This window comes from Pseudopipra pipra, chromosome 20 (assembly GCF_036250125.1).
Source record: "Pseudopipra pipra isolate bDixPip1 chromosome 20, bDixPip1.hap1, whole genome shotgun sequence".
NCBI lineage: Eukaryota > Metazoa > Chordata > Aves > Passeriformes > Pipridae > Pseudopipra > Pseudopipra pipra.
Window position 1 is genome coordinate 1210776 of NC_087568.1, and position 15127 is coordinate 1225902.

Below are 15127 nucleotides of genomic sequence, written 5' to 3' on the forward strand. Positions count from 1 at the left end.
GAGAGGAGCCCCGAGCCCTGCAGTGCATTGGTGGCTGTCCTGCGTGTGTCCCTGTGTCTGTGTGCTGACATTCAGACAGAACAGGAGACGTTTGCTGGCCCCACTGTTTGGACTCAGGCCCAGCCTGGGCCTGCCTCCTGCCTTCTCTCTGGGTCCAGTGTCCCAGTGCAGCACTGGGCACAGCTCTAGAAAGACAAGTGCACTTGAGAGTGTGACCCCCTGAAGGGCATTTACAGCTAATGGGGGAAGGCAGAGAGAGAATAAATACACATTTTTCAAAAGCCAGTATAAAAATGGTGTAGAATTAAGCTGGTGGAACAGAAATTCCAACTGGAGCCCATGATCCAGGCTGAATAACTGAACAGTTGGAGGCCTTGTCCTTGAGGTGCCGGGGGTGGTTTGTTCTTCAGACAGGTATTTATTTACCACTCGCACATTTCTGGATCTATTGCAATGCCTTGTTACAGTCCTGTTACAGACTTGTTTCAAAACAATGTTCCCCTCTCCTTACACCAAAATAAAATAAAATAAAAAAGACAGGTAAAATACAGAGTAGCCTCAAAAGCAATTGGAGGTATGGCAGCTCCTACCCACTGGGTATAATTTTTAACAACCCAAACCAGCTCCAGAATAAAGCACAGAAAATGTCAGCCCTTTGTATGAAAGGGCTTTTGAAAGAGCCAGGCTGATCCCACTCTGCCGGAGGCATTAAGACAGCATATGTCACAGTGCTGGGAACGAGAGGAGCTGGAACGGGAGGAGCTGGCTCCAGAGTGTCACAGTGCTGGGAACGAGAGGAGATGGAACGGGAGGAGCTGGCTCCAGCATGTCACAGTGCTGGGAACGAGAGGAGCTGGCTCCAGAGTGTCACAGTGCTGGGAACGAGAGGGGCTCGTTCAGAGCTGGGAACAGAGGAACGAGTGCCGGGGAACTGAGCCACTGCTGCCAGTCCAGGGAGCTCCGGCTGTCACCCTGTTCCTGGTGGCAGTTTCCAGCGGGCTGGCACTCGGCACAGGCCACCTGCAAGCCAGCTCTGGGCTGTGGGAGGAACTGGGACCTGTTTGGGCTGCCCAGCTGCAGCTCGGCTCATTTGCACGAGGCAGCCTGCCACATCAGAACTGCTCCAGGGAGCACCAGGAGGCAAACCAATCTGCCGCCTCCAAACCCGAGCTGGGTGGGAGGTGCGTCCCTGCCCTGCTCCCTCGGGAGCACAGCGCGGTGCTGCGGCAGGCAGGACACGGCAAGGGCTGTGTCCTCACCAAACCCCCCGGCGTGGCCACCTCCTCCCAGGCCTGGCCCTTTATCACATGCAGCTCCTTCTCTCTAGTCGCACGTTCCTGTTCTCCTGTCAGAACTCAGACCTACCAGCAGAGATGACTGTGCTGCCCAAGCTCACACCCCCCTGTATCCTCTTTCCTGCTCCAGCTGGAAGGTGTCTGCTCACTACCTGCAGAGAAACAGCACAATTGTCCCTCTGCAGTCAGCCATCAGCCCCTGGGAGAGCAGAGCTGTTCAGGGCTACTTGTGTTTCAATAAAAAACTTGAAAATACAACCACAGACAAGAACAAGAGTCCCGTGCCCTCTGGAGAGAAAAACTGGTCACTCCCACATCTATGGGCCTGTTTTCTTACCAGAAAACAGTGGCCAGGTGGGATGGACAGGAATGAGTCAGACCCAGGACTGGTCATAAAGTGAACAGGAAATGAGGAGTATTGTCTGTGCAAAATGTGCTTATCAGAGAGCTGGAAGGAAAGTGTTCATTTTCTTAGGGAATGTTTTTAGTGGAAATGTTCCAAGTATTTCTGTTAAGAAAAAGGACTAATGCTTCATTTTTTTTCTGTTATTTTTTTCACTACAGAGAAAAGTGTTTGAACCATGCAGAGGCTGTTGTTTGAGGGATGAAATGTTCCTCTGACATTAGCCTGCAGCGAACATCCCAGGAATACCAGTTTACTGGTAGGAATGATCACAACCCGGCAAGTTCTTAGCCACCCTGAAAGAATGTTCCATAAAGGGAGTTATGAGCTCATAAACCAGCTTTTGCACCTATGCCATGAGTTACACTGCCCTGGTTTGGGAAGGGAAGTGCTACCACGTGCACTGCATGTCAAAGCAGAGCGAGGCAAACTTCAATTGTGCAGGCTGGCAGCTTCCTGTCACAAACAAACTGCAGACCAAGAGCTCCTCATTACTACCGCAGTCATTTCAAAGCGTAAATGTAATTATCCTGATCTGATCAGGGACAACAGAGAAAGAGGCATAATTTGCTGACAACAGTATTTGCAATAATTAATCTCCCAGATCTTGCCTTACAGGGTCATGGACGTCTTGCAATGGGAAATGGGATGTTTAAATCGTTTGTGTCCCTCTAATCATCTGCACCAGCCGGGGTGACTCAGGGCCTCCTGCCCCAGTCTGGCGGGTCCACAGGGGACAGGGAGTGCTTGGGCTGTCCCAGCTGGGGCTCAGCAGGGTCCCCTTTCCTTCCCCTGCCCTTACAGGGAGCAGGACTCGGCAAACCAGGAGGAAAAGCCCTGCTTTCAGTTAATGGTGCTGTAGAGCCTTTACAGACATCAGTCCAGCTGGCGTTTGTCGCACTGGAGGCTGCAGCCCTGAGCTGAAATGCCACCAAACTGAGCCCCCCAGCTCTGGCCTTCCCACAGGGGGGTGTCGGGAAGTTTCAGCTCTGCTGAGGAACAAGGGGGACCCCCAGAAGAGAGGGGGGTCACTGAAGCTCAGTGAGCAGACAGCGTGTCTCGAGCAGACTGGTGGGAGGGAGGAGTCAGGCACAACAGACACGGCACCACCAGGGTTTAGAGCAGCCAAGCCAGGCATTAACCTTGCCCTGCAAGGTGCCAGGAGAGCTGAAGGAGCTCAGCATCCAAAGCCTTGCTAGTCATTGGACGTGCCTACACTGCCAACAACAAACCAGTGACGGTCGGTGGAACAGCTGGATGCTGTGCTGAAGACACCTTCACTCCCTCACGAAATTCAGGGATGTGTCCCACATCCTCTCTGTGCTCTGTCTGACAGCAAAGGGCTTCATTGCAGCCACCCAACCTGCCTCAGGAGGGCGAGGATGACACGAGCAGGGACACGTGTCCCCAGGTCTGCCCACGTGCTGCTGCTCCTCACGCATCGGGCAGGTGGGTGGTGCAGCAGGAGATGGGAATCGGCTGAAGCTGCTCCAGCAGCAACACACTGAAAAATGGGCCCGAGAGAGTAATGTTTCTTTCATGGGGAAAAAAATCCTGCTCACTTGAAAGGCAGCTGAGGCAGAGATTAAAAAGGGAACCTGAAAGAGGCGAATGGAACCAGGATGCAGCTGCATTTGGAGGCACCATTTCCAGTGCTGAGCTCTGGCCCCTGGGCCTGAGATTGCCTCACTTTGCTCCCTGGAATGAGGCCTGTCAAAACCCTCCTACCTTTGATCACCTTTTGCAGGAAAATTATGTACACATTAGATGCTCATTAACATTTATGTAAGTCATCTGCTGCAGTAGCAGCTTATCTTGTCTGCTAGTTGCCTGTGGGAAAGAAAGAAAACACACAAAAGGCCTGCACAGCAAAGCCCCAGGACCACAGCACCGCAATGGTGGCGTTGAAAAGTCCATCTGATCCCTCTGCCCCAGCCTTACCCTGTGCTCCCACAGTAACTCCCACAGAGGCAGCTCGGGGGAGCTCCCCAGCCCAACCCTCACCCTGCTGTACCAGGTGAAGTGGTTAACTGGATGTGCTCTGCTTTTAGAAAATGGTTCAGTGAGCACAGCTGTCACCAAACAACAGTAGCAGAGCCTGAACAAATGCATTCAGGGGAAATCAGATAATAGAGGTGGAAAGTGTCCTGTGATCCATTTAACTGTGCCTGCTCCCACGAGAGCTCCCCAGAGACTGCTGGGTTTGGTTCCCAGCATGACTGTGCACACGCACGGGGGGCACACACTCACCCACACCAGCAGCCAGGGCAGGGCAGCGCTGTGGGACCAGCGTGGGCAGCACTGATGGGCTCTGGGAGCAGGGCTGCAGGGAGGGATGGGCACTGTGCTCTGCCCAGGACTTATCTCACCGAGCTGTTGCTTCACAGAGCCTGTTCAGCAGACGAAATCTCATCAAAGCACTGTGTGGTGTTCACACTGAGCCAGGTGAGTCTCGCAGGCTCCCCTGCTCACCTGGCTCAGACAGACTCAGACCACTCTTCCCACCGTTGGCTTAATATTTAAGGAGCTGTTCTTACCAGGTTAAGGACACATCTTTCTTTACAGAGCAGCCGGCTCAGTTTACCCCTAATTGCACTCTAGGTAAGAGGTTAAGAGGAGAAAGGATCTTATTATCTGGGTAAGCTGAAAAAAAAATCCCCAACCAGGAGGGCCAGTGCAGCTGTTCCTGCTTCTCCAAGGGCAGGACTCTGCCTCCGGAGCCTCCCCAGAGCCTCATCCCTACCCCAGAGAATTAATTATCTGCTCCTCGTGCCTGGGCAGAGAGTGGAGAGAGATGATTCCCTTGTGTTACGAGAGGAATTGTGAGACAGACGAATTAGGGCTCGCTCAGAGTTCAAATCCAAGCCCAGCCCAGCTCAGCTCTGCACAGTGTCCAGTACCTGGCGCAGGGATCCCCCCAAGAGAGCCAGGCTGAGAGGGAAGGGTTGCTCCTGCAAGGCAACTGCCCAGACCATTCCCATCCGTCAGAGGGCTGCAGGACAGGCCCCTGGCACTGTCCTCTCTGCAGCCCCGGGGCCAGCAGTGCTGCTGTGAGTGCCTGAGGGGCTGCTCCCACTGCTCCCACTGCTCCCACTGCTCCCAGCTGAGAGCCCTGCAGGACTCACCAAGCCAGATTGGAATGAAACACACACAGAGGACTCGACACAACCCATCAGGACAATTCACCCACTGGCAGACGGAGGGTTCAAGCACGGAGAATCAGAAAAAGCAGGTTCAGAAGTGCTGAATTTCCCCAGTTGCATTTCACTGGCGATGGGCAGCACAAGACATCTGTCACTCAGCAGTAATTTCTGCCAAAGGAGTGTGGACCCTGGTTGGGATGGGAGGGTGGCTGGGTTCATCTCCATGCAGATGTACTTGCATTTCCCATGCACCTCAGAAACCATGCTAATCTCTTCCAGGCAGGGAGATTCTGGAATGCACTCTCTGAGGGGAGCACAGTGAACTCACGGCCTGAATTGCTTTCCCATTTCCCAAGCACTCTAGTCAGTTCTGCAGCAATTTCTCCTTCTCTGTTAACAATGTAAAGCTTTGGCAGATTACCCAACTTAAAAAGTAATTTAAACTGCACTTATGAAATATTTCATGAAACATTTCTACAAACATTGCCACTTTCACTCCCCAGCCATGACAGCAGCAGTTGAAAGGAGGAGAGTGCAGTGAAACCTCTTCCTTAAACTCAGATCTCTTGAAATTTCTGCTGCTTCAAGCTGCTATTTCTATTCTGTATTCACTTAAAAGGTGTGGAAAATAGGCATATTCAATATCAAATTTTGTTGTTTTAAAACTCGTGGAAGTAAATACTTTGATCTAATCACATGTAAATTATGTGTCACTGTTAAAATATGGGACTGCATGTAAATCTCAGATACAAAAGAAGTCATCATCGTCTCCATGTAGAATGAAAAGAAATGTAGAATATTAAAATCAGGAGGTTCAACTTTATTAGCATAACAGCTTCAGTTGATATTCATGTGCACCAAAAATGCATTCACAGCAAAATAACTCAGAAAGAAGAAAAGCCCTGATTCAGCACAGTAATTTAACTCATATTTAGCTTTAAGCATGTGCTTAAGTCCAGCTGGGCTTAAGTCCAGAGGAAGAAAAGTTCTCTGATGGTCAAGACAAAGTCAATAAAAGTTGAGCAAATGATTGCAGGCTGACCAAAAAATCAGTTTGGCCTTTGTTTCAATTTGAGTGCGTTCTGTTGTTACGAAACTCTTTGACTAGGCCCAAACCAAGCCCTCTGAGGGTAATAAATTCATAATAAACACTGTCCTTGAAGGACGGAGGGCAAAAGCTTCCAAGCTGCATCAATCTTCCATTGACAGCCAAAGAGAGAGGGGGAGCAGCTCCAGGTAACACCAGCAGTGAACTGGTGTATGTGGAGAGCTGGCCAGGGGCTGCTCTTCCTCTGTTTTGTATGAAAACTGCACGAGGCCATGAGTTCCCCCTGCTCCCTTCTCCCTCCAGAGCTGGGCGGCCACCTGGCACTCCATGGGATCCCATTCCCTCCCATCCTCCTGGCTGGGGGTTCCCTGCCCCTGCTGTGGCCGCTTGTCCCAGGGCTCCCTGGCCCGGCAGGCTGTGAGTCCCCCAGACCCGGCCGTGCCTCCCCAGGCTGGCCCAGATTTCCCAGCTCAGTGAGCAGTGACAGTGTCACGGCCCATCAGGGCAGTGAATCCAGGGCTCAGCACTGCAGAGGGAGAGCCCCAAGTGCTCCTCTCTGCCCTCCATCAGCTCCTGTGGGGGGGGAGCCTGTGCCCACCTCAGCTACGGGCACAGAGCAGGGCTGTGTGCTGCCCTGGGGAAGCCACTGCTCTGCCCACAGCAGAGGACAGAAGCAGTGCTGCCATGCTCCAAGGGACCAGGAGCATGTTAAAAGCTGAGTAAGATAAAAATAATAGGGAGTGGTTTTCAGCCTCTGTTAAGTGGAGGAAACTTGTGCTACCCTTCAGATCACAGCACCTCCCAAATAGAGCAGGAAGGAGTCTTGGCTCACGCACATGGGAGAGGCCAAGAGATGGCAGTGATGATAACAGCCCTGGGGAGGCTGTCCTGGGCTGCTGGGCTGCACTGGGCACTGCTGGGAGAAGAGGGAGAACTCTGCAGAGCCACCAGTCACACTGACCCTCTGCTGACAACAACAATACTGCGCCCTAAGCTGAGAGCTCTGCAGGGCAACAGCAAGCTCTGGCTCACTGTGTGTATGTGACACCTAGAGAAGGAAAAGTACAGGGTCAGTGAAGCCAAAGGTGTTAGATTAAAAACTGCAGTTGAAGAGAATTGTTCTCAAATTGAGGAAGAAACACACCTGAATAATCTGAGCAATGGGCTGTGAGCACAGGTGTCAGCAGCAGGGTAAAACATTTTGTCCTATTCCAAAAGACTTGATGCCCCTAAAGCTCTAACCCCCCCAAAAGCCTCTTTGGTGACATGAATTCAACCATTTCCCAACAGTGTTCTTTTCCAGACACCCTCTCCCAGGGCCCCGTGCACACAGGAGGAGATCACTGCTTCCTCTCCCTGCACATTAGGTGACTTCACTCTGTTTGCTGTGAGCTTTTGCAAAAGATTCCTTTCATCAGCTGCCTTTGAGGTTCTTTGAAAAATGGAAATAATTAGGCATGTGTATTTTCATTGGCACAGAGAGGCTGAAGCCTGATCTGAAAGGCTTTGCCTCTGCAAGAAAATAATAGGTCCAATTAAATGTACTTTATTCTGTGAAGTTCAAACACCATAGCTTTGGGGGCAAGAATTACGTGCAGAACAGGGATATAGGTGTATTTAGGAGTGGGGTTAGAGGGAATCTCCTCAGGTTTACCAAACAGCAATGCTGATGATCAATGGAGAAGCAAAGGGTGCAAGTGTGACACTCCTGTCCAGAGGGAGGAGAGAACAGCCCCATGTCCACTGGCACTCAGTCCACTGAGAACCCAGGGACTGCACTTGCATCCGTAATCATCCAGCAGCCGGCTGAAATGATGGATGTGGCTGTGATAAAACACCCCGGCCCTGAAGGGAGCTGCATCAGCCCCCTAATTATCACTCATGATTCCTTGTTCAGTTAACACTTACAAGAAGTTTCTAAAGTTTCAAAGGAATATAAATCTTATCAAAGTATTTCTAATTGCACGTAAATGACAGGTACCGTGTCGTTTAGCTTGGGCTGCAGGGAAGGGGCAGCAGAGCTCTCTGGAACCAGTGTAAAGGTCTAGTACTGCATTCAAAACTCACAGAGACATCAAACCCTCGTATAAATGTTAACTGAAAGCAAAATTGCAGTTAAAAACCAGATAGGATGCTTTAAAAATAATTAAAAACATGTGAGACAAATCAACATGCTCCTCTGCTTATGGGTCTGGGCTCTCTGGGGGCTCACGCCTGCCTCTGCTGCCTGCAATGGCTTTCTGTCTGTATGCTTGGACAAAAGACACTTTATTACAGTAATTTATCACCCCATAAAAGTGGCTTTCTTGTATTGCTGAATAATTTTGAAAGAAATATGTTTTAAAAATTAAAAATGCAGTCGGTGTACGCACACTCGGGTCTGCTGGGAGACATTTCTGCAACTACTGTAACTGCCTGGGTAGTTTTAATACCTCTATCTTCTATTATTTAAAGTATGATGATATTTTTTCCTTCCCTGAGCTTTGTCAGCTATAAATAAAAGATAAGGGTTGAATTGTACAGGGTATCTGTAAGCACTTCCATTATTGATACTTAATGTTACTTGGAGGGGGTGGTGAGACCCTGGTGCTTCTCATTTGCACCTCAACCCTGAGCCCTCTGAGCAGAGCAGTAGGTGCACCTTTGAGAGGCCATTTGCTCCGTGTATTTCTATTTTTCCCTCCACGTGGCACCTTCCAGCACAAAAATGAGACCCATCCACAGATATTTAGTGAAACATTAAACAAAGATGTTTGGGGGAACTGAGAACTGCTTGATGGGACCCAGGACTAACAGGAAAGGCTTCCTGAAACAATCCCAGGACTCAGGAGATGCTCAGACAAGGTCCAGAACTGGGTCCATGATTCTGAAATAACAACATCTTGGTTTGCACTTTATTCTCTAAGACCTAGAGTGTCCTTTGCCTGCTGAATTGGAGCTGCCTTCTCCCCGGCTCCAGAACAAAAGGAGATCCTTTTCTTGGCACACTCTGGCCATCCAAGGTGTTGCCCTTGTTCTCAGCACCACATCAGTCCGTGGTTTCTCAAAAGCAGTAAATTGCAGGATGACACAAGGAAAAAAATGCATGCTGAGCTGGGATTAGTAACAAATACACTCCTCAAAGTGGTGCAGAAGCAGAAGGGTTGTGTGACCTGGGACGAGTCTGAAGGAAAAGGAACGTGTTGGTAAGGCTGCTCCTGAGGCAGAGCTGTAATTTGGTTTTACAGGTTCCAGTATCCTTGTTCCTCACTCCGCTGTCTCCAGGCTCTTCGACAGGACAAGGACCCCACACTCCACAGGAATCCTCATCCCTACAACGCCTTGGGACTTGCAAAGCAGCGGAAGCTGGGCTTGGAACAAACACATGGAAGTAATCCTGGTGGTGTGAATCCTGCCCCGAGTCATTTCTTCAATGCTCTTAAGGACCATGTGGCAAATTCCAGCCACACCAAAGCTGGAGAATAACTGGGAAGTCAGTGTCAGCACTTGCCTGACAGATCCATAAACACCCTGAGCTGAGTGTCCCCTTCATGGGCTGTTTTCCATCTTGCCTCAGAACTGGCGAGGCTGCGTCACAGACCCTCTGCCAGCCGACACTAATTACAGATCTGCAACCAGTCCTGATGCCTCTTCAAACCACAAGATGATAAAATTAGATCATTACTCACATCAGCCTCTTTGCAGACAGTTATCAGAGGGATGCAACAGTACCTCCCCATTTCATTTTCTAAGAAGTGACTTCAAGGCCCAGAGAGTGAGACAGTGACTCACGCTCCGAGGTTTCTTCACCAGCTCTTGCTGAAGCAGAGCAAACGACGAGAAAAGCTGCTCTCTGTGCACAGAGACCTAAAAACTGCACACGCGTGGTCGCACTGCAAGAACAGCCCCACAAACCCCAGGCTGTGTGTAAGTCCACATCACTGGTGACCTTGCAAACCCAGAGGGGCTGCCAGGCAAACCTGGGGCACCGCTGAAAGCAGGAGGGGGGGAGCCTGCACCCAACCACGAGCATAAGGGACAGTCCCTGAGTTATCTCAGTGGAGTTGGGCTCCTCCTGTCCCACACACCCTTGAGCTGCCACTGCAGTGGGAAACATGCAGCACAGCCCTCCCAGAGACCCTGCAGGGCTCAGTGCTGCAGAAGTGCCTCCACAGACACTCCTTTGTTGCACTGGCAGGTTTGGGCACAGGTTCAGAGCTGTGTGTGACCAGAGCAGAGGTTCATCAGGCCAGTGTCCTACCTCCCTCAGAGCCAAAGGCAGATGGCTCAGGTGGAGTTTAAGGCCACTGTCTGTTAGGGCTGACCCAGTTCAGCTGTTCATTTAGGAATTCATCTGGGCACCGGGCTGAGCTGGCACTTCCCATATAAGCATGGCAGCACTCCCAATCTCCCAAAGTGCCATAAACCCCCAGTCCCACTGCTCACACTCCCCTTGCAGACAGCTGTGTGAGTCCCTGCCAAGCACTGCTGTCTTTTCAGGCATTCCCAGCCAGTCCTGCAATATCACGGATACTTTGCAGACCTGCCCTGATTATGCTTCATGTTACAGTACCAGTTTTACACAGCTTAAAAGGCATTAATAAATAATGAATTGGACTTGTTGGCCTGTTATATATATAAGCAGCATGTGTCCAAAATGGTTACCAGCACACCAGTGGAAGTTACCATAGATAATGATAAGCTACAATTAAAAGCAACCTATTGCTCTGCTGGACTGTGTAACAGTATGTAATAAAAGATTAATCACTCATTAAAATAGCTACAAGTATTTCATTAACCTTTATGCATTATTTCTAGTGGGGCTTGTCTGTGCTGCAGTGGCTGCGGTGACAGTGAGCTCGGTGCCGGGAGCGCTGGGCAGGGCTGGAGCAGCCCTGTGGGGGCTGGAGCTGCCCTGTGGGGGCTGGAGCAGCTCTGTGGGGGCTGGAGCAGCCCTGTGGGGGCTGGAGCAGCCCTGTGGGTGCAGCTCTGGAGCACCGGCGCTGTGGTGCCCGGCCCCTGTGTGTGCCCAGCCCTGGGGCGGTGCCAGCCTCGCCCAGCCCCGTGTGGTGGCAGCGCTGCAGCCAGAGGGGCACAGGGAGCACGGCAGCCCCTGTGGGCACCACACAGCCCTGCAGGACACAGCTCTGGCACGGGCAGGCTGCTCCCTGAGAAGGGCCCATTCCCAGAGCTGGCATCCCACACTGGATGGCCCTGCCTGCCCTCCTGCCTGTGCACAGTGCTCATTCCCTGTCATTCTCTGGTGACCAGCTGAACTCTCACCCTCTGGTTCCCTCCCACAGCAGCAATCCCACGGGTCTGTTTTCCAGAGAGGAGCTCTCCCAGGAGCCCTGATGTCCGTGCTCACCTTCACTCTGTGTGAGTGTCACCCACCCCGGGAACACCCAGATTGGATTTTGCCATTTGCACCTGGGGAGCTCATTCCAAGGAATGTGTTCCCCTTCTGTTATCAGTTGGACCTGGATTTACACAGACATGTGGAAACACAGCAAAATCTTTCCTGTGAGCACATGCTATTACTCCCAGCAGTACTTACCACTGGACAAGAGAGCTTTCAGAGCTGAAGTACCTCAAGGACTGTGTTTCCTTCACAGAAGCCAGTCTGCTCCTTCAACACCTTGCTACTTGAAGCTCTCTCTGCCCGTGGCAGCCTATCATGAGCCTGCAGAAACTACATCAACTCAAAAACGATGTGTGCAACTGAAAAGTGGTTTTCAGGAATGCTTTTTAAGTGTGTAAAATAACTCAGTGGCTTGTTGAAAGCCATCAAGAGGCATGCTTGAGGAACAGTGTTTGGAGACAGCAGAAAATAGCTCTTCATTCCTAAGGACAGAAAAGTATCTTTAGTTCTCTCTTCCTCTCCTATGCAAATGTTATCCTTCAGTGGGGCTGGTCCTGGAGTGGTAAAGGACACACTCGAGAGGACAATCTCTTTGCTGTGTTCCCTACCAGCTTCCTCTGTGCAGGGGGGAGTCTGAGTTCTTCCTTAACTTCTCATCCCGCTGCCTTCAAGCCCAGCATTACATCCTATTTGGCTCTCCAGCCCCTGCAGCTCTCAGGCAGAATCATCTGAGCCATTGCCTGCGCTCCAACCCTCCTTTTTCTCATATTAGTGGGACCTATTCACACGTAAGGGACCCCCATTATGCTTGATCTGAAAGATATGTGACTGGTGGAAACAACACACTTTGAAACATTCACGCAGCAGTTCTGTAACCTCAGCCAGAGTTCACCAGCTGTACACAGAGAGATTCCCTAAATCACTCCACTCAAACACTGCTCAGCAGAGCCACTTCTCCTGCGCCTGGGCACAGTTCCTGCCTGGTGATGCCTTTTGCTTTTGAAGGCTGGAACTCGTCAGATATATCAAGGCTGGCAGAGGAAGAAGTATTTTGCTCACAAAGGTTTGAAATCCCCATCAGTTTGCACCTGTGCCTTTCAAGCCAAACAAAGCTCTTGTATTGCTGGATGTCACAACAACAATGGGAAGTGTTGCTGCAGCACATGGTGTCATCCCTCCTGAACCCCCCAACAGCCAGGTCCGAGCTCCCACAGCCACGGGGACAGAGGCAGAGGTGCAAACCATGCTAGAGAGAGCCCAAAGGCTTTTCTTGCCCCGAGAGGTTTTTGACATACACAATAATTCAGCTGAACTCAAAGGATAATCTGTATAAAGAAGACTCTCTTTTTTTGTTAATCTCAGGATTGCTGCTTTGCAGAACATGTTCTCTCTGCAAGACTTGTCACAGCAATGGAAACTGCCCCAGTACTGGAAAGGGGAAAGGTTATGGAAGATTCAGCAGGTAGCAATGATTCCTTAAAACTTTTCTTTGGCGTGTGTCTCCTTTGGCAATGAAAAAGGGATTCTCTGCTGTGGACTTTATAGAGAGGGTGTGGAGCACAAGGAGATTTATGAACTGTTTTCTGGAGTGCAAGTGCCTTTCAGTTCTGGTATGTACAAACTTACATCTTCTGCCCAATTTGACAAGAAAGCAGAGTTTCCCTGGATTGTCCCTGCATTTGCTCCATCCCACTTACTGCTTTCACATGCAGAAAGCATTCTTCTTCTTTTCAAAGATCCAAGGAAGGCAGGTCTCAGAAGAGAGCATTCCTGCCCAGGGTTGGAGCCCGAGCTCTGCACTTGACTCAGTTAATAAGGGGTGTCCCTGAACTCACTGTTCACGGGATGAATGGAATACTTTTCACCCTTTGTTTGCCTCTGTTCTTGGAGCCTCTGCAAACTATGAAAAGCTGAAGACTCTGGAGCCTGCCAAGAACTGTTAATATGAAATCGGAATCTTTCCTCTCTGCTCTGGCACTCCCGTGTCAAACCACATCTCCCATCTGAGCTTGGGCATCACCTGAGCTCTGTCACACCAAATGGAGCAGAGCTGGGGCTCCACACACGGCTCGGACAGATCTCCCTCCTCCTTGGCAAGGACAGCGGGGGCTGTTCACTGTCTGGCCCAAACTGGAGTTTCAAATGTATAAAATACTGCCTGCAAGACGAGATGAGCTCACCTGAATGGGATGGGGATTGCCAGGAAGCCAGGCTGGGAAGCAGTTGTGTGATGTGCCTTGTCCCATCCCTGACACACAGCCCTTCCCATCCCTGCTGGAACAGCCACCCTGCAGGGCAAGGAGCAGAGCAGGGCTGGACACACCAGCCTGGACAGGCTGTAACAGGAGCTGTGGCCCAGCTGCACGTGCTGTAAAACTCCCCGTGACACCACCACAGTCTGCTCTCCTGGAGCCCTGGATGGTTTCAGCATTTCTCAGACAGTATCATATCAAATTACTGAAAGTATTTCCAAAGAGGTGTTTGTTTCCCTAAATTTTGTTTGAGTTAATAAAAAGTGACAGAGTTGGAGAGAAAGCAAGCACATGTGTTCCTGGGAAGAAAAAAGGCCAGTCAACAAAAAATATGACCAACTGGAGACCAGTGCAGTCAGGATGGCCTTGAAACATCTTCAGCCAGAGAATGAGGGAAGGGCACAGGGAAAGAAGGAACGAGGACAAGGAGGGGAGAAGACAGCTCTGCAAACCTCAGGCTGCCCTCAGGGTCCTCCACTCACTGCCTTCTCCTGCAGAGGCTTCTGTAGATGTGACTGAGTGGAACAGCCAGATAGGGCCAGCACGGCACAGGAACCTCAGCACCAGCACTCCCTTCCTCAGGAACAGACATGGGCTCTGGGCCAGGAGGAAGAGTTCATCTCCAAGGCTGGCATTCTGGTACCTTTTAGCAGCACTGAATAATGTTGGGTGGCAGGAGGAGAAGAGGACTACTTTATTTACCTGTAAGTGCCAGAAAACAATTTTTTGTTTCTTTCTCAGGTCAGACGTCTTTGTAGCTAATTAAAATGCTAAATTACCTCCACCAACTGCAGAGAAAAATCACGATTTAATTACACGTGAGGAAAAAAATCTAAGTTTCTTAGTTAATTTTGAGATAAATAAATGAAACCACTAAGATTTGTTGCTTTGGTGGCTTTTCATAACAGGAAATAGTAATAACACATTTCTGTCTGTAGGAACTTCCTCTGGTTCCCCTCTTGGCACTAAGGGAGCTGTAGGAAGCTGCCTGGAGCAGTCACAAAGGCTTTGCCGTGGCAGGGAGCCAGCTCGGTTCACTTTCTGTCTCCTGCTAAGGGTCCTGGGCAGCCCTGAAGGGCCCTGGCCCTGCCTGGGACAGCAAAGGAAAGCTGTGTCTGCCAGCTCTGCACACTTGACTTGGGCACACCAGGGAATTCAAAGAGGAAAAGTAATGCCCAGATTTCCTCTGCCAAGCCCTGTTTCTCCCAGGGTGATGCAGATGCTTGTGCCCCAGGACCAGAGCAGGGCAGTCTGGTCCTAGAGCAGACCTGTCCCTGCACACAAGCAGGTGCTGCACTCTGCACCCACGGCAGCCCTCCTGCAAACTCACACCCCCAGGCAGAAAACAGCCCTGGCAATAAAATGGAAGCTGAACTCATCACAAATGGTGTCCTCTGACAGCTCACATAAGGTCCCATTAAAGTGTCCACATCCCAGCCTCAAATGCCTCAAGTTCCACCCCAAGGGGCTTCCTGTGTGCCAGAGCAACAGGGAGGGCCCTCAATGGTCACTATCAGCCCCTTAGAAGCCCTATATCTCGCTCAGACACGCTGTTAAAATATATCTTTCTAATCTGGAGAAGCAGATTTTGCCATCCTCGCCCCTTTTCAAGCTCAGAAATGTTAACAAACGCTGCAGTTCAGAG

General features: G+C 50.6%; 1 long non-coding RNA gene across 1 annotated transcript; it reads left to right on the forward strand.

Moving 5' to 3' along the window:
• Positions 1-704: 704 nt before the first annotated feature.
• LOC135424852 (uncharacterized) lies at positions 705-2050 on the forward strand. The gene is made up of 2 exons (XR_010435386.1): positions 705-1181; positions 1860-2050. It is a non-coding gene; the product is annotated as an uncharacterized LOC135424852 (long non-coding RNA).
• The last annotated feature ends 13077 nt before the right edge of the window (positions 2051-15127 follow it).